The sequence below is a fragment of the Octopus bimaculoides genome, chromosome 18 (assembly GCF_046866305.1).
Source record: "Octopus bimaculoides isolate indiv1 chromosome 18, ASM4686630v1, whole genome shotgun sequence".
NCBI classification, from domain to species: domain Eukaryota; kingdom Metazoa; phylum Mollusca; class Cephalopoda; order Octopoda; family Octopodidae; genus Octopus; species Octopus bimaculoides.
In genome coordinates, this window is record NC_142945.1 from 10053156 (window position 1) to 10079897 (window position 26742).

Sequence of the window (26742 nt, forward strand, 5' to 3'; positions counted from 1 at the left end):
ATATATATATATATATATACACACACATGCATACATACGTATTCACACACACGTACATTCATACATACACGTGTGTGTGTGTGTTTCAATCCCGACTGAAAAAAACAAAACAAACAAACAGACATGTCAAAAATCTTAAGGCATATGACAAGAGTCTCTGAGTTCGTGACTATTCGTAAATGTGTTCATATGACGTAGCGTGCCTTTAAGCTCTGATTTCAAATCCGGTTGAAGGCGATACAGTGCGTACAGGTATGCGCTGGTCTATCCAACAGACTATTCACCCCACTTCCCCAACGCGAAGTTCTTGTCCTAGTTAGCAGAATAAATATTATTTAAATAGATAAGTTTGATAACGTTTTGCTCTAACTAGAATTATATGAGAGAAGTCTAGCTTTTATTCTGTGTTGGAAAGAATGTGACCCTCCCTCAAGTAAGATTTTTTATTCTTTTATTCCTTTATCTGTTTCAGTCCGATGACTGTGGTCATGCTGAAGCGAGAAAAAATTGATAACTCAATAAAACTGAAGAATTGCGGAAATTATATGTCGTACAGATGACAGGGGCACAATCATCATAAAAAGATCTAAATTAGAACTTTCATTTTCATTTTAGTCCTTCTTTAATACTTTAAGCTATCGAATAACTGACTGGTTATGCTTGTGTTTGCAAGTCAAAATATAAAAAGTATGAGGTACAAAATACAGAGGAGTCCAACAGTAGATTTACAGATATTCAATAGGTAATCTTCCAGTTTCGAGAGGTTAAAAAAGTAAATAAAATACAAGGGAAATAACTGAACGTCTTACCAGTATTATCCGTACTACTTTGTTTATAAATAAATCACGTGATTTGATAGACGTTAACTGTTTATATATAAATCACACACGTGATTGAATATCATAGTTTCTTGTGAGAAATCGAAAATGTCTCGTGGAAGACCGGCTGCACAACATCTTATTGTTGCTGAAAACGAAATCCTCACTCGTGAATTAATATTAGAGGAAAAATGGAAAATCTGTGATTTAAGCAGTAGCTCAAGATACAGAATGTTGGAATGGTGTGCGCGTCGTCGACTTATTAGAAATAAGTTTACCTGCGACGACTGTCTAGTACCATGCGGACTTATTACACGTGGTGACAGAATAGATGGAAAAGAATGGTACTGTAAACAATGCTGTTTGTAAAAAGAAAACAACATTTTAAACTTTTATATAAAAAAATTCCGTCGCATGCTGTTTTAGATTCTTTTCTGCCTGTTAAAATTCCGTCGCATGCTGTTTTAGAGAAAAAGTAGTACGGATAATACTGGTAAGTCGTTCAGTTATTTCCCTTGAATATTTTTATTTCTTTCTTTTACCTTTCAAAATTGGAAGATTACCTATTCAATATATATATTATGTATATATTAACAGTTTAGATCTTAATTATAAAAAAATATGAAACCATTATTCTGTGCTAATTTAGTTAATTTTGTCAAGCTTCCTTTTCAGTTTGTAAGATAAAGATTTAAATACAATAAAATGTTTTAGAAGAAGCTTAATGTGCCTACGTGATAACTGTAAACCTACTTTTGGACCACCCTTGTATAAGTATAAAGCTTTATTTTTCTGTACGCTTGTATTTGTTACCAATCTACTGCGTATACAATTCTAACACACTCACACACACAAGACATTATTTCACTGAATTATCCTTTTGCCTGATCACCGTTTCTGTTTAGTTTCCTTTAAAATCTGTGCCTTTTGTTATTAGGGATCTAACAAACATGCGAAATACAAATCTTATTATATTACTTTATTCTCCGAAGTACTTTTTTTTTTTTTACAATTAAACCTTGCGAGAGTCATTATGCCGGTAATAAACACACGCACTGGTTCAGTCCTTTATTAACTTATAAACAGTATTTAGTTTTTTGTTAAAACATTTCATTGCACTCTTGCAATCTCTTCAGTAACTTGTCTCTCCACTTCCATTTATTTACTTTTCTTTTGTTGTTTTTTTTTATTTTTAATATAAGAGCTAAATGCAGTATTAAGAAGATTAACGTCTTCAATAGATTCATTTAATCTCCAGTATAGTATACATCTATTAACGACCACAATTTTGACTGCAAGAGTATTTCCCCTTGAGCAAACAATGTGGCCGGCAAATTTCTATCTTCAGATTAACTGTCTTTATGTGTGTGTATTGTACTTTGTCTTCTGATTATAACTCCTTCTTATATCTATATAGTGGAGGCGCAATGGCCCAGTGGTTAGGGCAGCAGACTCGCGGTTTCGATTCCCACACCGGGAGTTGTGAGTGTTTATTGAGCGAAAACACCTAAAAAAGCCCCACGAGGCTCCGGCAGGGGATGGTGGTGAACCCTGCTTTACTCTTTCACCACAACTTTCTCTCACTCTTACTGCATGTTTCTGTTGTGCCTGTATTTCAAAGGGCCAGCCTTATCCCACTCTGTGTCACGCTGAATCTCCCTGAGAACTACGTTAAGGGTAGACGTGTCTGTGGAGTGCTCAGCCACTTGCACGTTAATTTCACGAGCAGGCTGTTCCGTTGGCCGGATCAACTGGAACCCTCGACGTCGTAACCGACGGAGTGGCAACAACAATATCTATATAGCAATGTGTCTTTATCGAGATGTATGTATGTGTGTGTGTCCTTGTGTTTGTTCCTCCACTAGCTGACAACAGGTGTTGGTTTGTTTATGTCTACGGGATCTTGTTAAATTCTTTCTACCCACTCGAAATTTTTTTAAAATGTAATTTTTCATGCCGTTGACAAAAATCATTCTTTTTCTAGAATTTGTTAATTAAACAATTACAAGTATTGGTAAATTTTCAGATTAACACCCGCACAATTTTCACTAGGGTGTTACGGTTAGGGTTAGGGACGGAATTCCCACCCTAACACCCTAGTGAAATTTGAAAATTTGGCCAAATTAGGTAGTTTTAGCCAGTCGAAGCCTCGATTGCCGAATATACTAGAATAGACTAGATTGTCTGTCCCCATTGGAACAGCACACAAAATCTTTACGTCTGGCCTGGCCAACTCGAATTACTTTGCGGGCCACTTAAATCACAGAAGGTTTTTTGAGCGCCGCTTGTATAACAGAATTGAATGTATTTTGCTTTCTCATGCTATTATTACAATAACGAATGAATGATCGTTCATTCAACATGAAATATTATCGTTGTAAAAACAGTGGCAGTGTATTGAACAGTTGACAAACGACAGCACTAATTTTATTTACTAAATTTGATAGTGAAAACAAGAACACAATTGATTTAAAAAATGTAAATGAGGTAGAAAATGGTAAATAAAGAAAATTATTTACTAAATAAACAGGTAGAAGAGTCATTCACTCTTGAATTATATACATTGTGCTAAAAGATACTGGTGCCCTCTAAAAAATTTTGAGATAATCCAGAGCATATTACGGTGAGTTATTACAAGGACGAGGTGCCAGAACAGCCAAACACCCTCATAAGTGTTACCTGATATTCTAGGGTAACTGGATGCTAACAAAGTAAAAGAATTCCTTGTTGACTTTCCAGGTCCTCTCAGCAGACACAGATTGAAAAATGTAATTTATACATGGATTTTAATGTTTAACTAAATGCAGTAACCCTCACCTTCACCACAACATGGTATTAAGTGTGTGTGGCGGAACAAAAGAGTTGTTAGTAATTCTTTCAACCATAGACACAAGGCCTGACATTTTGTGGTGGGAAGGAGCTAGTTGATTATCTGACTGGCTCCTGTAGGATTTTCGAGCGAGATCGTTGCCAGTGCCCCTGGACTGGCTTGTGCGGGTGGCACATAAAAGACACCATTTCGAGCGTGGCCGTTTTCGTGCGGGTGACACGTAAAAGCACCCACTACACTCTCTGAGTGGTTGGCGTTAGGAAGGGCATCCAGCTGTAGAAACTCTGCCAAATCAGACTGGAGCCTGGTGTTGCCATCCGGTTTCACCAGTCCTCAGTCAAATCGTCCAACCCATGCTAGCATGGAAAGCGGACGTTAAACGATGATGATGATGATGATGATGACAGTACTCCACTGGTACTTGTTTTATAGGCTCCAAAAGAGAGAAAGGCAAAGTTGACTTTGGTGGAATTTGAATCAGAATGTAAAACTGAAGGAAATGCCACAAATTATTTTGTCTGCTGAGCTAACAATCCAACCAGCTTTCCACCTAAGATTTGCTAATGGTAGCATCTCAGCCCAAGAGCAAAGATTGAATCCATTGGTTATCTTCCCATTGTTCCTGAACACTCCCACTAGCTCCAAAATTGAAAGGATATTTACTCTGATTAGGAATCAGTTACTGATTAGGTTTATTGCATGGTAACCAAAACAGTAAAAATTCAGTCAACACAACTATCTACCTACGCATGGTAGTAGTTGAATAATATTCTTAAGGCCACAATTTACTCACATGCAGTATCTTTCAGAGCTTGTTGCTAATTCAGTTCTTAACCAAATTGAAAACTGTTTGTAGTTATGAAGAGGACTGGTCCCTAACTACAGTTTGATCCAGTAGAAGAAAGTTTGCATCAAAATTTGTAGCAACATTATAAGAGAATTTAGATATAAATAATCAAGTTTAGATATAAATACCTTTTTTTATTTTAAAATCAAAATATGTTTATCTTAGCTTCAATGATAGACGAAAGCATGAAGAATTTCATAGTTTTGATCCCATGCAACAAAAAATTGTATCAAAAAAGTTGTGAGGTAAAATATCATGCAAAAAAAAAATAAGCCAAAAAATTGGATTTAAGTATAATTAGCTTTTTTATTTTAAAAGCAAACTATATTTTACAAGCTTAAACGATAGAACTCAATTCAAAGAATTTCATAGTATCAATCTCATGCAATGAAGTTTTAAAAGAAAAAAATGGTGTCTTTTCAGCCATTAGCATTAGTTGTGTGCCAAAAGGGAATCAGTTGGCGATTGACAAGTAACATCCCCAGACGTGTGTCTGAGTCTCTCACCATTTATGTTACACATGCACCGTCAGCATGTTCTCTATTAGAACGATTAGCCCATCTCAAATGGATGATTATTTTTAAGGGCTACTTCCTCAAGTTCCCCTTTTTCATTTTACCTGAAGAAAACCCTATTGCTAATTACTAGGAGAACGATATGGCATGTTTGGAAACACATCTGTTATTACATTTCTTGTAACCCTTTTAAAATCCCACTAGGATGTTTGAATCGTGTTCTGTGCCGGAATAGTTTGAGAAAGACAGTTCTGCTATTTCTTGCTCAACAACCTGCACAGATGATTTCTTTATAGTGATCAAATGTTTTTGTTGTAAATTAGCCCATTCCCTCTGTCAAATTGACATTACCTGTACAGGTGTACAGTGAGCCACATGTCAGATGTTGAAGTGATTACAAAGTGATGTGAACACAAGAACATAATGCACTACCTTGTCCAGGGATTGAAACCATGATCTTGCAATTGTGAATGCAATACCTAACCACTAGGCCAGGCACCCTCACAAAGAAGAATAGATACCATTTTTCTATAAGAATAGAATAAGGATATTGCAAAATTTAAATAAGGATAATGAACTTTGTAATGGAACAAGAATTCCGGTAACCTATTTGCATGAACATATGATTAAAGGTAAAATTGTTGGAGAAGGTGAACAGTATGATGTAAATGGTATTGTGCCAAGAATTAAGCTGAATGAGATCTTCCAACATCACCCTCTGCCATTCCTAAGACTACTCTCATTTGGTCAGTTACTACAAATCACATGGAAAAGTCTGCCTGCCAGAGATTTATTGTAAACCATTTTCCCAGAGCACTTAGTTTGGCATGATGTATAGACAAATATATAAATAAATAAATGAAAGAGAGTAGGGAGAGAGAGTGGAGACACACACAGAGAGACTTAGAGGGAGGCACACAAAGACAGAGAGGGAGGGAAAGAAAGAGGGAGGCATACACAAACAGAGAAAGAGATAGAGAGAGACAAAAGCAGAAAAGAGAGAGAAAGCGAATGAGGAATAGAAAGAGAGCAAGAGTGAGAGAGAGAGAGAGAGAGAGAGAGAGAGAGATGCAGACAAAGAAGGAGACACACAAAGATGGAGAGAAAGAGAGTAAGAGAGAGACAGACAGAGAAAGAGACGGAAGCAAAGAGAGAGAGAGCGAATGAGAACAAGATAGAGAGAGAGACACACAGAGGTACAAAGAGAGAGATACATAGTGTGAGAGAGAGAGAAAGATACATACTCATATGCATAGAGAGAGAGAGAGAGCAAACATGGATTATCTATTGGAAAAAGTCTTTGTCACTTTGCTATTACAGCTTCCAGGACAAGATGGCTTTTGTAATAATAGCCTATAAATCTTAATGCCAGTCATTTCGGTAAAATAGGTCTCTTCTACTCAACTGATTTATTTGTATATAGGCAATACCGCACAGTTCCGTCACAAACCACACAGAGTACCAGAAATGCCGTGACGGTATGTGTGTGTGTGTGTGTTTTTAAAAAAAGAAGCCATTAGCATTGTGTAGTTAAACAGTGTTAAAACTTTCTTCGTAACCCATATTGAAGTTTTCTATTTAATCTTGATATCATCTGGGTACTTAATTCAAGATAAATTTATATGGAACTCAGATAAAACTGCATCTAATGATGTAATGTAATTGGCATATACAATAAAACGCTCAGGCTGGTTCACCACTAAAACTTCAACTTCAGCCGTGACTAGAGCAAAATTAGTTTTGTGGATGGCTAACAATGAATGGCTATAAGTAGTTCATCAATGAGTAGGTAGATATCATCATCATCATCAGTTGGAGCAGCATCAGCATTGTTTAATGCCTGTTTTCCATGTTGGCATGGGTTGGACGGTTTGACATAAGCTGGCCAGAGAGGGAGCTTTCCAGCCAGGGAGCTGTCCGGACTCCAATTGTCTGTTGTGGTATGGTTTCTACAGCCGACTGCTCTTCCTAATGCCAACCACTTTACAGAGTGTATTGGGTGCTTTTCTAAATCTGCCACGGGCACGAGTGCGTTTATGCAACACTGGCACTAGCGTGCATTTTATGTGGCATCAGCAACTGTAAAGGACAAGCCTGTATGTATGGATGACCGCGATTTTACTTAGCTGAATGTGTCTTCTCAAGTACAACAAACCTCCACAACTCCCAGTTCCTTGTCATTATATTAGAAATGAAAGGCAACGAGCTGCTAGAATCGTTAGCATACCAGGTGAAATGCTCAGCGGTATTTCGTCTACTGCTATGTTCTGAGTTCAAATTCCGCCGAGGTCAACTTTGCATTTCATCCTTTCAGGGCCGATAAATTAAGTTCCAGTTGAGTACTGGGGTCGATGTAATCGACTATTCTCCTCCCCCAAATTTCAGGCCTTGTGCTTATAGTGGAAAGGGTTATACTAGAAAGAAAGAATGAACAAGCAAAGCATGTGGGATCACTTCAGAGCAGCGCTTCTTAAACTCTTTTCATTCATGACCCCATTTTTGATCATGAGATATTTCATGTCCCCCAAGTATTAAATATGAAATAAAATATAGAAATAAATACATAAAACATTAATTTTTTTTTGCTGAACAATATAAGAATGGCTGTGTGGTAAGTAGCTTGCTTACGAACCACATGGTTTCGGGTTCAGTCCCACTGCGTGGCACCTTGGGCAAGTGTCTTCTACTATAGCCTCAGGCCAACCAAAGCCTTATGAGTGGATTTGGTAGACGGAAACTGAAAGGAGCCTGTCGTATATATAAATATATATTTATATATATATATGTGTGTGTGTATGTGTATATGTTTGTGTGTCTGTGTTTGTCCCCCAACTTTGCTTGACAACCGATGCTGGTGTGTTTACGTCCCCGTAACTTAGCAGTTCGGCAAAAAGAGACTGATAGAATAAGTACTAGGCTTACAAAGAATAAGTCCTGGGGTCGATTTTCTCAACTAAAGGCGGTGCTCTAGCATGGCCACAGTCAAATGACTGAAACAAGTAAAAGAGTAAAAAAAAGAGTATAATAGCAACGTGTATTATATGTGTGTGTGTGTGTGTATGCTGCCTGACTGGCTCCCGTGCTGGTAGCATGTAAAAAGCACCATTCGAGCGTGGTCGATGCCAGTACTGCCTGATTGGCCCTTGTGTTGGTGGCACATAAAAAGCACCCACTATACTCTTGGAGTGGTTGACGTTAGGAAGGGAATTCAGCTGTAGAAACCTTGCCAGATCAGATTGGAGCCTGGTGCAGCCTCTTGGCTTGCCAGTCCTCAGTCAAACTGTCCAACCCATGCCAGCATGGAAAGCAGACGTTAAACAATGATGATGATGAGGTATAATCCATAAAGTATGCACTCTATATAGTTACCAGTAAATCAAAATATTTAGTACAGCAACATTAATTCTTTATCATGTATTTATCAATAATCATCTTTATATTTATGAATATGCATTAATTATAGAACAATTAAACAAATCACAAAAATTGCATAAGACAATTATATGAAAACATACCTATTTAATGTCAGGATGTCTCCTGATTCGGTAAATATTCTAATTTGTTGTTAATTATTTATTAAGCACTTAGTGCTATTAGGCTTCTGATTAGATTAGTCAAACTATATTCTTGTCCAACACAATATTGGTGTAAGTGTGGCTGTGTGGTAAGAAGCTTGTAAGCTGGCAGAAACGTTAGCACGCCGGGCGAAATGCTTAGCGGTATTTCGTCTGCCGCTACGTTTTGAGTTCAAATTCTGCCAAAGTCGACTTTGCCTTTCATCTTTCGGGGTCGATAAATTAAGTACCAGTTACGCACTGGGGTCGATGTAATCAACTTAATCCCTTGGTCTGTCCTTGTTTGTCCCCTCTATGTTTAGCCCCTTGTGGGCAATAAAGAAATAAGAAGCTTGCTTCTCAACCACATGGTCTAAGGTTCAGTTCCAATGAACCTTGGGCAAATATGCCTTCTACTATAGCCTCAGGCTGACCAAAGCCTTGTGAGTGGATTTGGCAGATGGAAATGGAAAGAAGCCCGTCATATATATAAATGTGTGTGTGTGTGTGAGTGTGTTGTAGTGTTTATGTCTCCACTACTTTGCAGTTCGGCAACAGAACCCATATAGAATAAATACTAGGATTAAAGGAGAAGTCCTAGGGTTGATTTGTTTGACTAAAAAAAACAATCCTAAGGGCAGTGCTCCAGCATGGGCTGCAGTCAAATGACTGAAACAAATAAAAGAATACAGGCTGTTGGGGTTAAATTTGAGTTTGCATCAACCCTTTTGCTACCAACCAGCCTGAAAATGCCGTTGGTTCAGTGAAACACACTTCTTGTTTTGATGCATTCTAAATCAAAACCTTGTATCAAAATTCCATGTTGATTTATGTTCCAGGCACCAACTTAATAAAGTCAAAGACATACTAAATTCTTTATTATTTTGGTAATAACAACCAACTGTCTTAAATACTGGAAGATACATAAGGCAATGTAGTTTCTGATACACACAAAAGACATGTTGTTTAAAAAATGGAATTCTTTTGATCATAGTCTCTGCTCTGTCAGGGTCTGCCTGGGGCTTAACAGCAATTCTTTATTTTAATAAAGCTTACACTTATTTGTTCCGCTAACAAATTAATTTTCACTCTCTTGGCGAATGAAAATATATTCCGGAGATGTACTTGCATAGCAAGTGACCTGATTTGAGATCGTGTGCTGGAACGAAAACAATTGCAAAAACCGTTAGATTCACTTCAACATTTAAATTTAATTTGTCAAAATATTTTCGTCGCTTTGAGACCGCAACTTGTTCACTGACAAAATTCCGTGCTGCATCTCTATATTCTATATTTAAAAAAAATATATATTTGGGTCCTGGCATAGCCGTGTTGTTAAAACATTTGCTTCCTAATCACATGGTTCTGGTTTCAATCTCACTGCGTGGCACCATGGTCGGGTGTTTCCTACAACAGCTTCAGTCTGACCATAGCCTTGTGTGTGAGTTTTGTTGGGGGAAACTGAAAGAAGCCCTTCATGTGCATGTATGTATGTATGTATGTGTGTGTGTGTGTGTGCGCTGACCAAAGCATTGTGAGTGGATTTGGTAGATGGAAACTGAAAGAAACCCATCATATATGTATGTATATAGGTATATCATTATTCAGTTTATTTCAAGATTTGCCATCAGAGAAAGAGCCAGATTCTAACCTAGATCCAAAGCTCCTTCACTGGAATTTTAACATCAACGGGGTATGTATGTATGTATGTCATTCAGTTTATTTCAAGATTTTTGTAGTTCATCGTCTTATAAAATTTACATGAGAACACATACTTTGCTTTTATGCGTCTTCTATTCCCTTTCATCCTATAGATGTACAGACACACAGACGTTGAGCTTTGTAATATAGAAGATGTATCACTTGACAACCAGTGTTGGTTCGTTCATTTATGTCGCTGTGACATAGTGGTTCGGCAAAAAGGATTGATAGAATAAATACCAGGCTTTAAGAAAATGCAATGTTCATTACATCAAGTATGGCAGTGCTGAGTTACTGTTAAGATATAACATAGCCTTGTCTACTCTCTCTGTTCCTTCTTTTCATACCACCACCACCACCACCACCGCCACCAACACTACTGCACCACCATCACCACCAATATCCTCCTCGTCCTCTACCACCCCACCCACCCCTACCGTCCCCCATCACCACCACTACCATTATCCTCTTTTACCACCGCCTCCTCTTCCCCTACCGCCACCCACTGCCTCCTCCCCCGCCTCCGACGGCACCACCGTCAGTGTTATTAGCTGCAATCCTTCCCATTATGATACTCTACCATTATTACCATTCCAGCATCAAGAATTTAACAATCTTACACCATCTTCGCCACTTACATTACTTAACGATAATTACCACGGCAGCCGTCTCGACACCACCACCACCACCGCAGTCTTCACCACCATCACTTACTCTAACAATCACCCACACCACTTTTTCCATTTCCAGCATCACAATTTAACACCACTACCACCACCACCAGCGACAACAACGTATAAATTCCAAATGTGTCGCTACCACCACCACCACCACCACCATCACACCATTTTCGTGTTTGCTGTCGCCACCTCTATTACTGCTAGCACCACCACCGCTATCATACCAGTTCCATATTCATACCCCTCCCCTCCAACTTCCATCGTACCACTCCTACCACCACCATCACCAGTACCGTCCACATCCGCCGTCGCCACTACCATTATGTTGCTACTACTCCGGCATCCTCTACTATCGCCAAACCATTCCCTCCGCCGCTACCTCCACCATAGCACCAGCACACAACCGACATCGGCATACCATTACCATCACTACAGCCGCCGCCACCATTATCAGCACCTCCTCCACCACCATCTACATCGCTGCCAGCACCGTCGCCGCCGCTACCACTAGCACCACCACCACCACTGTTGCGGTGCCTGTGCTTCACGTTTTCTTAACATTTTCCAGTTCTTCACTGAGATTCTATGGCTGTGAAATCGAAACAACCACGTGACACAAGTCTGCCTATATGTCATTAACTGTGTAACTATTTGCCATGATGGCGGTGGTGACGTGGCTGGTTCTTTCTGCAGAAATGGTAGCGGTAGCGGCGGTGGTGGTGGTGGTGGTGACGTGGATAGATGCGTTTATTCCTCCTCCTCCACTCCCACCCCCGATAGAGCAGAACTATATGATCAAATCAGAGGCGTTCTAGTCGTTGACCATCACCGATTTCTTCCCCTTGTTTTTGGGAACTCCAATATCCCTGTCAGCTTTTCCTTCCCGGAAGGATCCACGAAAGGCACGGGTACCATTTTTTCTCCTGATTAAATCATTAATAATAATAATGATAATAATAATAATAATATTAACAACAATCCTCTCTAATATAGGCACAAGGCCTGGAATTTGTGAGGAGGGGATAGGCGATCACATCGACCCCAGTAATTGATTAGTACTTAATTATTTATCGACCCCGAAAGGGATGTAAGGCAAAGTCGACCTCGGAGGTATCTGAACTCAGAACGTAAGGCCGGACGAAATGCTGCTAAGCATTTTGTCCGGTGTCGTAAATTAACAATAATAATAATAATAATAATCCTTTCTACTTATAGGCACTAGACCTGAAATTCTCAGGGAGTGGGGATCCTGTCAATTGCATCGACCCTAGTATTCGACTGGTACTTGTTTTATCGACCTCGAAAGGATGAAAGGCGAAGTCGACCTCAGCGGAATTTGAACTCAGAACGTGAAGTGTCGCGAAGCATATTGCCTGGTGTGTTAACGGTTTAATAATCCTCTCTACCATAAGCACAAGGCCTGACATTTTTGGGGAGGTGGATAAGTTGATTCCATCAAGCTCAATAAGGATTTTAGGGTATGGTTTGAATCGCTATTTAGTTGCTATTTCTAGCACGTCGAGTTAACGCCTAGAGAAAGGGTCTCGGGTTGGATCGCTTTGTTGAACAATGGTGGAGACTACTGGGAGTTATAGTAGGTGTGGTGGTGTGGATGGTGGTGGGGATCATGCTAGAGTTAGTAGTAGTAGCAGTAGTAGTAACAATCGTAATATCAGTTGTTGGGTAGTACTGGTAGTGGAGCGGATGGTCCTGCTTGAAGGATTTTAATGATTTATAAGCAGGCATGAGCGGCGCTACTAAGAAAATTGAAGGTAATTTATCGTTAGGCATACCATACTATACCATTCAGAAAGTCCCGCGGGCCGCAGGTTGCTCGTGATTGGTTTATAGTTGTTATTTAGTCCCAGCTGTGCCAATCCTGACGTTTTTTGTAGATTGAGAACTCCAGCCTTTTGTTTTAGGACGAAGACGATAGAATATAAATGGAACTAGATAGATAGATAGATAGAGAGAGAGAGATTTGGTTGCTATATCTAGCAAAGGCTGAGCGAACGACCAAGTTCCGCTCAGAGTGACGTTAGCTACGGTGATTGTAATGGTGACGGCGTAATTAAGTAATTAACAGAATGGGACGATAATATTGAAGATATACAACCATAATGGTGATTAGAATGGCGGTGGTAAGTGGTGGTGGTTTTACGAGATTCATAGCGGTGATATTTGCCAGTGGCGAATGTGTTGGTTGTCCTACAAAACTCCGCGTTTGAGTTCAAATCACGTCGAGATCAACTTTGTCTTTCGATTCTTCTTCTTCCGGAGTCGACAAAACTAAAGTACCAGTGAAATTACAGAGGTGGAATTTAATCGACTAGACACTTCCCACCAAATTTCTGACTTAGTACTTACCTATTTTAGAAAATATAAGGTGAGTAGTACAAGAGGTGGTGGTGGTGGTGAAACGATGCAGTTTCTGATTGTGATGGATGATGGTAGTGGTGGGGAGAAATACCAATGAAAGAAGATGCGCTGGAGATTTGTAAAGAAAGGTTGTGGTGTTGAAGGTGGTGAAATCTTGTTAGTGGTGGTAGCAGTAGCAGCCGCAGCAGCAGCACCGGTAATAGTAGTAACAGGAGTTATTGTCGTACTAAAGGTTAGTAAAAGGAGAAGTAGCTGAAAGGTGTGTGGAGAGAGAGAGAGAGAGAGAGGTTATCTAGACAGAAGCGTTGATGTGGTCATTTAAACTGAGCTAAAAATAGAAACATCAACACATACACATGTGCTGTCTGTCGGCCTGACTGCCTGTCTGCCTGTGAGTGTGTGTGTGTGAGTGTGTGTGTGGATGTGCATGTTTTTCAATGACACGTGTATAGACATAGTTGTTATATGTAAATGTGAATTTGTGTATAAGAACGTATAAGTGTGAATTACATCAGCATTTTTGCGTTGTTGAATATTTGCATTCGCTCTTTACCTAGTTTTGTTTGTTTTTTTTTTTGTATTTATTTTTGCATTATATATATAATACGTATATATATATATATACACACACATTTATATAATATATTTGTATTCATACTCATACATAAATATCTACACGCACATACACATATATGTGTATATCTATATATGTAAATGACTGCAGTTTTCAAGCTGAAACTGGTTAAAGAGTTTATACACACACACACACACATATATATATGTATATATGTGCGTGTATGTATGTATATATATACATACACGCATGCACACACATATATATATATATATATATATATATATATATAAATGCATATACATATATACATACAATTATTATACGTGTATATATCCCTTAGATACACACGCACATACTCCTATAACGTTTATATATTTATACAACACATGTAAGCATATTTAACGATTTGTGACTATGTATGTGTGAGTGAGCGTGTGTGTGTGTGTGTGTGTGTGTTTGTGCAACATTTCTGCAGTTGTATTTGTGTGTGAACACATGGGCCGCCCACATATCCAAACACGCGAGTACACACATGGGCCATCCGCTTCTATAGTTTCACGTAAAAGCAAATACACACACATACATAGATGTTCTCATACACGCACAATATGTACGTCCATTGTTATACATACGCACACGCGCACATACATACATAGAAATTTTCATACACAGACCCACATACATTGTGATACTCACACACACTCGTATATACAAACATAAGTGTATCGTGATGCACACATAGAACATATATATATATAAACATACACATATACGGATACAAGTATATCTACAATATTTACACAGGTTAAACTGTAAATCAAACTTTCTACTTTTTTCTTTCTCTCTATATCTCTCACACAAAAACAAATTTAACACACACGCACACACACATAGTTATATACAAACACAGACATTTCTAGCCGCAGAGGCACTTATATACACAAACATATTAAGATACATACATATAAAGAAAGATATAAACATATACACACTATGAAAAGCTACTCCACAGAATAGCTTACCGGTATAAAACGAAATTACACACAGCTATTAAACGGATTCATGAAGACACGCAAACATAGAAAGGAAAACGGATATTTCATGCGCAAACTATCATACAGTCACACAGCCACACACACGCACATAGACACAAACAGACTGACACACAAACAGACACATAGACAATCAGACATACACAAACACATACACACACACACACACGGTCGCTCGCGCGCGCACTGGCGGGCACGCGCACGCATGCACACAGTGACATATGTATACAATTACACTGAAAGCCGCCTTTATGCTTCCATCAGTAGTAACACACCCACTAACGCACACACGCACTGAGGAGTGCGCGCACACACACATAAGCAGACTTTACGCATACGTAGATAATCCATCGTTGTACAGACTCACAAAACCGCACTACTAAATTCAATTATATACACACACACTGACACACGTACACCCATATATATATATATATATATATATATATATATACACACACACATACATAGAGAGGAAAACCAGTCGCTGAGATTGCAAGACTCGGCTTGCCTTGCTCGTAAAGAGCAGAAGTACAAATTTATATCGGAAGGTTAGTTTTGATCTGGTCATTTTATTATTAAAAACAAAACCATATATTTAATACCTTTGTGCCATTAATGCTCGTATGAATACATATACAAATAGATAGAACAATGCTTATATATGTGTGTATATATATATATATATATATATATATATATAATATAAACACGTATTATAACTTTACACTGTGTATGTAGATATGTATATATATATTTATATACTTTTAACTTAATAGATACGTTACATACATTAATATTTGTATATGTATATGTTAAATATATGTATACATTGTTTATTATATACCATTTAATGTGTAACTATATACATGTTTTTAATGCAATGTTTATCTATTTATCTATCTATCTATCTATCTATCTGTCTATCTATCTATCTATCTATCTATCTATCTATCTATCTATATACACACACATATGTGTACGTATATTCTTACACACATACACGTGTGTTTTGACTTATTCTTTTAATATTATTCGTGTTTGTATAGATTTAGTTTAATTTATTTTAAAAATCTTTTAATTCTTAATATGTACTTATATACATAAATAGCTATGTATCTGTCTTTAAATGTATGTATCTATCTATCTATCTATCTATCTATCTATCCATTTATATATCTACGGTGTATATAATATATATATATATATATATATATATATATATATATATATATACCAACATACGTACGTACATATGTATTAAGAAAGTATGACTAGTATAAGAAGACAGTACGGGAGCGACAAGTTTTAACAAATGTATTAGTTTAGTTTATGTATACACATATTCATATTTATTCATGAATGCATATATATATACAGTGAAGGAAATGGATATTAATAATTTGGGTTACATTGATGTCTGAGTGACATTAAGTTGGGAAGGTGGGGCAAGTGAAAATCTACCTCCTTCGGGAACCGAATAAGGGAACACCTTCCTTCTACGTACCCAGCCCTATTTCCAAGAAAGTGTGCATATGTATGTATGTATGTATTGTATTGTATGTGTGTATATTTATGCACACGTATGCATGTATGTGTGCGTCTGTCTGTCTATGCATGTTTATATCTAGCTGCCTGTGTGTGTATGTATATATGTATGTATATATATGTGTGTGGTATGCATTTATGTATCTGTCTGTCTGCCTGTCTGTTTATGCATGTATATATCTAGTTGTGTATGTATCTATTCGTGTACACATATACATATATGTATACACACAATAAACACGCACATTGATACACACGGGCAAGACACGTAACTTGTATATTCCAAATGTGTTGTCAAACAATAGAAGATATTTGTGGCTATTATTATTTTTATGTAAACACGTGTATATATCTATCTGTTTATCCACAGATAATCTTTTTTATGTTTTATACGGTATAATACATACATACATACATATATATATACATGTACGTATGTGTGTATGTATGTATGTATATACATACCCAATATACGCGCTTAACTATATGGATGGATGAATAGATGCATATATATATATTTATTGGCTAAACTGGCAATATGACCATCCCCAAGTACAACAACATATATATATATATATATATATATATATATATATATACATATGCACATATATGCATGTATGTATGTCTGTACATTTATATATATATATATGTATGTATGTATGTATATATATATATATATATATATATATATATATATATATATATATATATACCATTTACCAACAACAACGGCTACATGAAACTTATTTCCTGTCTATATACGATGCCTCGATTTTCCTGCTCCATTTTGTAACTCTTGTATGTGTATATATATATATATATATATATATATATATATATATACATATACACATATATGTATGTATGTCTGTACATTTGTATGTATGTATGTATGTATGTATGTATGTATGTATATATATATATATATATATATATATATATATATATATACACGCATATATATATATATGTATGTATATAACGTGTGTAGCAGGTATTTAAATCGTCGAACATTCTATGAGTCAACTAGAGAATCTCTACGCGATCTTGAAACCGGCCAGAAATAGCAGCCAAATCTCCCTCAAATGACACACTACCGTTTTAATAATAATGATAATAATAATTATTATTATTGTTCACTGTAATTTTGGCAGAAGGCCAGCAATTTTAGGAGAAGGAGGAGGGGTCAAGTCAATTACATCGACCCCTAGTGATCAACTGGTATTTATTTTATCAATCCGGAAGGATGAAAGGCTAAGTGACTTCGGCGGAATTTTAACTCGGGGAGGGGCAATAATAATAATAATAGTTTTTGATATAGGCACAAGAGCAGCACTTTTTAGGAGACGCTGTTAGTCGATGCCATCACGCCCTCTTCCCGCAAATAATAAAGAATAATAATTAATAATAAATACATCGGGTGATGTAGAAAACCCTTAAAAACTAGGAGATGATGACAGCTTCTAGGCCAGACGCGGGCGACCCTTTTCTGGAGGATCAGTCCGCGTGAGACATGGTTTATCATCTGGCGGGCCGCACTGCTAAAAAACTCAAGGTAATTTTTTATGAAGTCTCGCGGACCTTATGTTGCCCACGACTGTTCTAGGCCTTTGATGGTTTGTTTCTGCTCGAATAGGATTAACATATGGGGCATACGAACGATCATACCCTTCTCTTCACTAAGAAATTCACCTCGATATCTAAGAGAAAGCGAATGAAAGACATTTTATTGGACAAATTGAGAAAATTAGTCGCACGTTTAATAGTGCTATTACTGTACTTTCAGACTATCGATAGATTTTTGTTAGATAATACAGTATAAAGTATTAGACTGATGTAAACATCACCTTGTCGTTAAATATACAATGAATTTACCTGGACGGGACAAAATGGGAAGGAGAGGTAGAAGGTTACGATAATTTTTAAATAATAAATAATTCACAAGGATATTAAAATATATCACTCATCCTCATGGAAAACCTTAAGAAATAAATATATTAATAAGAAAAATATCTTGCAATCTATGTGTAATAAACGAAAATTCAAGGTGATGTATGTTTGTTTAGTAAAATGTGTTTTGATTTTATTGTTCGTGGGAAACGGTTTTCTTTGTCACAAATATACTTGTTCTTTCTCGACATACTTAGGAAATTCCCACCATCGGTCGGGGTTTGATTACGTCTGTGGGTATCCATTAAGTTTTATATACATTGATACACGCATGCATACATATACACGATGTGTGTGTGTATATATATATTATATATATAGAAATATTAATATTTCTAAGTATCTCTTTACTTGTTTTAGTCATTTGACTGCGGCCATGCTGGAGCACCGCACTTAGTAGAACAAATCGACCCCAGGACTTATTGTTTGTGAGCTTAGTACTTATTCTATGGGTCTCTTTTGCCGAACCGCTAAGTTAGAGGGACGCACACACACCAGCATCAGTTGTCTAGCGATGGTGGGGGACAAACACAGACACACAAACACACACACACACACAAATTATATATATATATATATATATATACACGACGGGCTTCATATATTAAGATGCCTGTGCATAATTTAATACACGTACATATACATGTATATAGCATACATATGCAGACATGGACGGATAGTTTTGTGTGTGTACAAAAAACACTCATGCACATTTGTGTCTGGGTATATATATAAACACTCATGCACATTGATGTGTGTGTGTGTGTATGCGTATGACTGTGCGTGTGTGTGGGGTATGGGAGGGTGTGTGTGTGGTTCATAAATTATCTTTACAACTTCCACAATTTATTGTATCAAATTGTAAAAGTAATTTATGGACACTCTGTACATATAGACACACGTATACATATACACACACATACATACTTATACACATCGCACACACAAACATACATACTTACACACACTTTATGCATGCATACACTATGTTTGTGCCTGTTTCTCTTAACATTGTCTGAACATATAGCTTGTCTCGTGATATTTCCAGGGGACCTTTACGTCTCCTTTTGGGAACCGTTCACCTCATTTCTACTGCGAATGACCTTGAGAAAGGCACAAACATCACAGCCATCCCAAAGCACCCTACTCCATCCCTTCGTTCTGTTAACATAAGGGGTTTCAAATTATTCTTCTACTCTTATATTAAACGTGGTGTAACATTTTTTTTTTTCAAGTTTTCCCAAAATAGAAATTAGGGTATCTTTTCCCTATGCGTAGGGAGTCAGATTTTTATGATAGCGTTAAGGGGCTGGCGTATTTATTGTGATACGTTAATATCATGTTATAAGGCATGCGATAGTTACACAACTTCCTCTACCGAAACCAAAGTTTTTTTCTTTCATTCCCGAAGCTATTGAAAGATGTCTTGTCTTATTGTATTTCTGTCCAGCGTCCAATAACGAAAGAGTACTCTTCTCCGATTAGAAATGGTGACTATACGGAAACCCTCACCCTACACCAAAATATTGGTCACATGAACACACACACACAACCCCCCCCCCCATACACACATTTCGCTTAGATATTATTTTATTTTTTTTACTTGTTTCAGTCATTTGACTGCGGCCATATTGGAGCACCGCCTTGAAGGTTTTAATCGAACAGATCGATCCCAGGAGTTTTTTTTTAATCGTGGAGGCCCAGTGGTTAGGGCAGCGGACTCGCGGTCATAGGATCGTGGTTCGATTCCCAGACCGGGCGTTGTGAGTGTTTATTGAGCGAAAACACCTAAAGCTCCACGAGGCTCCGGCAGTATCTTCTACTATTGCCTCGGGTTGACCAAAGCCTTGTGAGTGGATTTGGTAGACGGAAACTGAAAGAAGCCCGTCATGTGTTGTGTGTGTATGTTCCCCCGTCACCGCTTGAGAACCAGTGTTGGTGTGTTTTCGTCCCCGTAACTGAGCGGTTCGGCAAAACTGTCTGATAGAATAAGTTTTGTTGTTGGCACTCCGTCGCTTACGACGTCGAGGGTTCCAGTTGATCCGATCAACGGAACAGCCTGCTCGTGAAATTAACGTGCAAGTGGCTGAGCACTCCACAGACACGTGTACCCTTAACGTAGTTCTCGGGGATAGTGTGACAAGGCTGGCCATTTGAATTACAGGTACAACAGAAGCAAGAAGAAAGAGTGGGAGAAAGCTGTGGTGAAAAAGTACAGCAGAATCCCCTGCCGGAGCCTTGTGGAGCTTTAGGTGTTTTCGCTCAATAAACACTCACAACGCCCGGTCTGGGAATCGAAACCGCGATTCTATGACCGCGAGTCCGCTGCCCTAACCACTGGGCCATTGCGCCTCCACTAGTACAGAGCGTAATATGAAATCAAACGACAAAGGAACGGGAAATTGTGCTATGAACCTCATTAGCTTATTCATAAGTTTCTGTATTTATGATGCTATGCACTCTGAGCTGATTGCTTGCTCATTACCTTATAGCTTTCAATATAATTTCCTTTTCCTTTGAAATTTATACACACACACACACTACAAAATTAAAATACACAAAATATTCAACTCTGGCGTTGGTGCTCCAGTTGGCATTAATTTCACTCTCTTGCTCCTTCGCTCCCTCTCTCTATCTCTCTCATCCTCTCTGCCCCATCTGACAATAATCTCTCTCTCTCCCCTCTCTCTCTGTTTATCTTACCTGGAGTGGCTGTGTGGTAAGTAGCTTGCTTACCAACCACATGGTTCCGGGTTCAGACCCACTGCGTGGTACCTTGGGCAAGTGTCTTCTAATATAGCCTCAGGCCGACCAAAGCCTTGTGAGTGGATTTGGTAGACGGAAACTGAAAGAAGCCTGTCGTATATATATATATATATATATATATATATATATATATATATATATATATATATATATATATATGTGTGTGTACGTGTGTTTGTGTGTCTGTGTTTGTCCCCCCACCCCCACCATCACTTGACAACCGATGCTGGTGTGTTTACGTCCCCGTAACTTGTATGGGTCTTGTTAAATTTCCTCCAACCACTTGAAGTTTTTCAAATTTTCACCAGATTATTTTCAAAAAATGTTCTGATGTAGATTTGTGATGACGAAAATCACATTCTTTTTTTCTTCTTTCTACAAGCATTTAAAATTAACAAGTGGTTTCAAATTTCCACTAGATTATTTTCAAAAAAATGTAGTTCTGATGTAAATTTGTGATGACGAAAATCCCACTCGTTCTTTTTTTTTTTTTTAGTCTACAAGCATTAAAAATTAGCAAGTGGTTGGAAGAAATTTAACAAGATCCGTTTGCCTATCTAGGACTACATTGTACTATGTATCCTTCCAATTTTGAAGCCTGAATAGTATGAATTGTAAAAACTTGGCTGCTATTTTTAGTAGGCCGAACGACCACTTGGTGCAAAGGACAGGGGACCTTTTAAATACGAAGGTGTAATTGCAAATGCAAGAACCTAGTGTGGCTCCATCTGTGCTAAGAAAAAATAATGCACCTTTAATTTTACAAATTCATAGGGCTTCAGCTTATATAAACTAGCTGGTCTCGTGGAAACTGCATATTTTATAGATGTTTTAATGCTTAAATTTAGCAAAGTTCTTGGATTTATCCGTAATCCACGACCTCCAGTGTAAAACAGAAGGGGCCCCATATAGAAACGATATGCTATATTCACCCAATTTACAGATAAATCTACTTTACGTAACTCTTAGGATAAATTAAACTGTGTTAATTGCCGTTTTAGATGGTTTTTTTTTCATGACAGAAAACGCTACAATAGACATTCGGAGATTCCAAATGTTTAGTGCAAATATGGTTTTATAAATCAATAATGGAGCCTGTAATTACTAAAACTAATAAAACTAAATCACCATTTTATTGTACATCTATCCTCGTTTATCACGGGGGTTTGGTTAATGACCCTAAAAAAAAAAAACAGTGATAAATGAATCACCTATAGGCATTTTTTAAAAGAATGAATGGTAAATTGACACGAAACTCGCGGCCTACAGCAGTGAAACTTCCACCGTCTGCGTCGTTGTTAGGATTAGGTTCCGTCGTATAGTTTTCTTTTCACTGGTCTCATGTTGATAGGCACGTAATACACAGACTTGCAACACGGTCGTGTAAGTACAAGCTATTTTCAGTGTATTCTATATAGTTGAGCATTGTGTATGGTCGCTGAGGCACGTTTTTTTTGTTTCTTTTGTGTGTGCTACAAGCAGAACTTTTGATTGGTTGCCGACCTGTGTTAACACACATCAAGTCGTGATAAGCGTAACATTGTTCACAATTGAGTATAGGCGCAGGAGTGGCTGTGTGGTAAGTAGCTTGCTTACCAACCACATGGTTCCGGGTTCAGTCCCACTGCGTGACACCTTGGGCAAGTGTCTTCTGCTATAGCCTCGGGCCGACCAAAGCCTTGTGAGTGGATTTGGTAGACGGAAACTGAAAGAAGCCCGTCGTATATATGTATATATATATGTATGTGTGTGTGTTTGTCCCTCCAACATCGCTTGACAACCGATGCTGGTGTGTTTACGTCCCCACAACTGAGCGGTTCGGCAAAACAGACCGATAGAATAAGTACTAGGCTTACAAAGAACAAGTCCTGGGGTCGATTTGGTCGACTAAAGGCGGTGCTCCAGCATGGCCGCAGTCAAATGACTGAAACAAGTAAAAGAGTATGCCACATTATACCGCTCGATCAGAGAAAAATGGATCAGTGGTAATCGAGGCTACATGTATAATTTATAAACAATAAAACACCATTTCTTCAAACATTTTGTAGACTCGTGGAGTCCAGCATATCGTTTCTATGTAGTCGCTTCTGTTTTGAACTCGAAGTCGTTGTTTACCTTCATATTCGACACCTTTACCCATAAATTTATAGATCTTCACAGCAATGTTTCATTACGTTAGAGGTCTGGATTATCTTTTCGATTTCGTTCCATAGTTGAGGATGTTTAAAGCGTACAACTCGAGTATATATCGTGATAAAGAGAATAATATGTACATTACTGTTTCGGTCTGAAGGCTTAACGAAACTGTTCTTTATATATATATATATATATATATATATATATATATACGTTCTTCTTAAAAATCTTCCTTAGCAGGTATTTCCAAATTTGAATGTAAGCGACGAGTTTCCCTCGTTGTTTTGCAAGTTCCCATTTTTGTTGTAGAGTTTTTGACAATGATAGAAAACAGTGAAATGTAAATGTTACAAAAATTAGAAACCAGTTTGTTTCCTCTATATTTACTGATTTCCCGACGTTCTCAGCAGTTTATTGTTTATGGAAACTCTGTGTGTGTGTGTGTGTGTGTGTGCCTGTGTGTGTGCGGCGTGCATTCGAAATCTCAAGCAGATGAAAGACATTGTCGAATGTGTGTGTGTGTGTGTGTGTGTGAGTGTTCGGCAATCACCGGCACACGAAAAACATTGCCGAAAACACATATATAAAATAAACATATCTTAAATTTTTCCGGAAACTGCCGAGAACGTCCGTGAATCAGCTGGCAAAATTTTGACAGTTACCATATTTATACCCAAAGAATGCCTACAAACATCGTTAGAATACGAATGAATGCAACAACTCTCCATTTTAATGTCACCTTCTAAACTCAATTTAGCTAGCTTGTATGATTACTGCATGTCTGACAAAGACGAAATGGTTTCGACCGGAAATGGTCGTAAGGTCGTCTGCTCGATCAAGGTTCTAAAGCAGTGGTTCTTAATAATTTTTTGCCTGTGGACTCCTGTGTTTCCGATTTTATTTGGATGGATCCTCATAGCCATTCGAGGTTTAAAATATCCTGTTAGAATTTTAGAATTAGATATCATTAGAAATTGTATAAACAAAAATATTTGGTGTAATATAGAAGTATGAACAATTTATTGCATATAAATTTTAGCAACTAAATCTTTTATGGGCTCTAGTTGAGAACGATAACAAATAATTTTAGGGCTAGGGGTTCTCAAGTTGAGGTACGCATACACCTAGAGACACACGCAAAATTTGTAAAAACACTGCACTTCCGAAGTGATCACAAATCACAGCGTTATGTATTTAGAAAATGTGTGGAGAGCCTTTTCAGGCCTTGTACCTGTAAAAAAAAAAAAGAGGAAAAAGGAACGGTTTGTGAGTTCGGTAGCCATGGTTAGACCACTGGGCCGGTTAACGTATACGCAACATTCTTGGACACGCAAATTTTCAAAAGAAAACTAAAAACAGCACGGGAATTTAGAGCGTGTTTCTTTTTTGAATATATGAACTTCTGACGATATATATATATATATATATATACGCGCGCGGTGTGTGTGTGTGTGGTTTCTGATTTGGCCACAAGTCAAGCGATTTTGAAGGATCCTTATACTTAACCGACTGGTACTTTATTGTACCGATTCTGAAAGGTGAATTTGACCTCATCGGAGTGTGTGTGTGTGTGTGTGTGTGCATGTATGTATGTTTAGAAGCCGCGTGGTTTTTTAATGACTAGGGCATTTGGCTGACGCTCGTAAAGTCCTGCATTCTATTCTCGGCGGTGCGTTGTGTCCTAGAATAAGCCACTATTTCTCGTTGCTGCAGTCCATTCAGCTGACAAAAACGAGTTGTACTTGTAGTTCAAAAAGCCAGCTTTATCGCATTCGCTCTTACGCCCAATCTCCCCGAGAACTACGGTAAGGATACGCGTCTGTGCAGTGCTCAGCCATTTGCACGTTAATTTCACGAGCAGGCTGTTCCGTTGATTGGATCAACTGGAACACTCGTTGTCATAACCGACAGGGAGCCATATTGCGAACTCCTTCCATCAAATCGACATTGCTTGGGATAGGCGCACAGTGTAGCACATGCTAGATGTTGCAGTGATGAAGTGTTTTGCTTACAGATCACCTTGTCTGGGAATTGAAACCACGATTTTGCAACACCCAAACCACTAGGTTGCGCATACATACATACATACATACATACATGAAATCAGCTGTCCTGCGGATGTCAACATCCCACTAAAGATTAGAGAAAAAGAGAACAACTACGCCGAGCTACTGAGAAATTTACAGATACTCCACCCAGACTACAAGTTCAGATTCATACCCGTGATTGTTGGGCCATTGGGATATGTAATGAACTGCCTCAACAAAAACCTGGAAAAATTAGGTTTCTCAAAACCTGAAAGAAAAAGGCTGATTAGAAGACTACAGATTCAAGCCATCAATGGAACTGTAAAGATATGTAAAACTTTCCAAAAATTTAGCACATAAATACATATGCATGCATCTAGACATAAAAACGCATCCATAAAGCAAACATACAAATCTACGCATACACTAACACCAAATACTGCACACACACACACATATGCACAAATACCTAGATGATGTTGATAAAAGTTCCAATGAAGGAGCCTTGAATCTATGTTAGAGTCCGGCTCTTTCTCTATGGACAAGAAATGCAGAAATGAAACTGATTGATAACATACATACAAACATGCTTGCATGTTGTGTATTTTAGCCTGAAGGATTGCTTGGAAGCAGAAAGTAGCTTGTATTTATGCTTGCCATCGGCATAAAAAGCACCCCGTGCCAGAACCACGGGGTGCTTTTTTTATGTGGCACCGCCTTGTGAGAGTGAATTTGGTAGACGAAAACTGAAACTGTGTGGAAGCCTGTCGTATACATGTGTGTGTGTGTGTTTTGTCACAATCACCCCCCCCCCCCGGAAGCAGAAGGTAGTTGGTATTTAAGTACTATATGACATTGATCATAGGTTCACTCGAGATAATCTGATAACCACAACTCCATTTTCTGAACTTTATCACTGAACTGATTTGTTTTTTTTTTACTGACGTCGACCGGTATTTTCCTCGGACTATAAATGTGTTGTTTTCCGATATAGCCTTGTTGAATTTAATTTCTCTTTATTGTGTCCTGAGAAGAATCTGGTCCTTCACTTTAAATTGCAAAAAACGTGCTGGTTTTCGGTGATGACGTAAATGACCTAATGGGTTATTGGACGTTTTAATGAATATACGAAACGAATAACGGATCGATGAACGATGAAAGTAAGCAAGCAACTCGGGAATCGAAATCCAGTTCATAAAGCCATTTTACCAAGAGCTTTAGCCCTTGCGTTACGGAGGTCACTTATATGAGACATTACATAACTATGATTAAGGGTGAAAGATTCGCCGTGTAGCTGATGTGTAGTTCAAAATGTATTCAGCCCGGAAATAAGTTTGGGTGGTCAAGCGTTTGCGTATC

At 38.0% G+C, this 26742-nt stretch overlaps 1 protein-coding gene across 5 annotated transcripts in view; it reads left to right on the top strand.

Moving 5' to 3' along the window:
- The first annotated feature begins 872 nt into the window (after positions 1–872).
- LOC106874611 (glycoprotein endo-alpha-1,2-mannosidase) overlaps positions 873–26742 on the top strand; it is an 83679-nt gene continuing 57809 nt past the window's right edge. Inside the window, exon 1 of one of the 5 annotated variants that reach the window (XM_052974280.2) lies at positions 873–1311. The gene's annotated coding sequence lies outside the window, so the exon portion shown is untranslated. Of the gene's footprint in view, positions 1312–12606; positions 12718–12910; positions 13557–14634; positions 15505–26742 lie in introns of those variants that run through there. The other 4 variants (XM_052974281.2, XM_089365702.1, XM_052974278.2 and 1 more) reach the window with 4 other exon arrangements.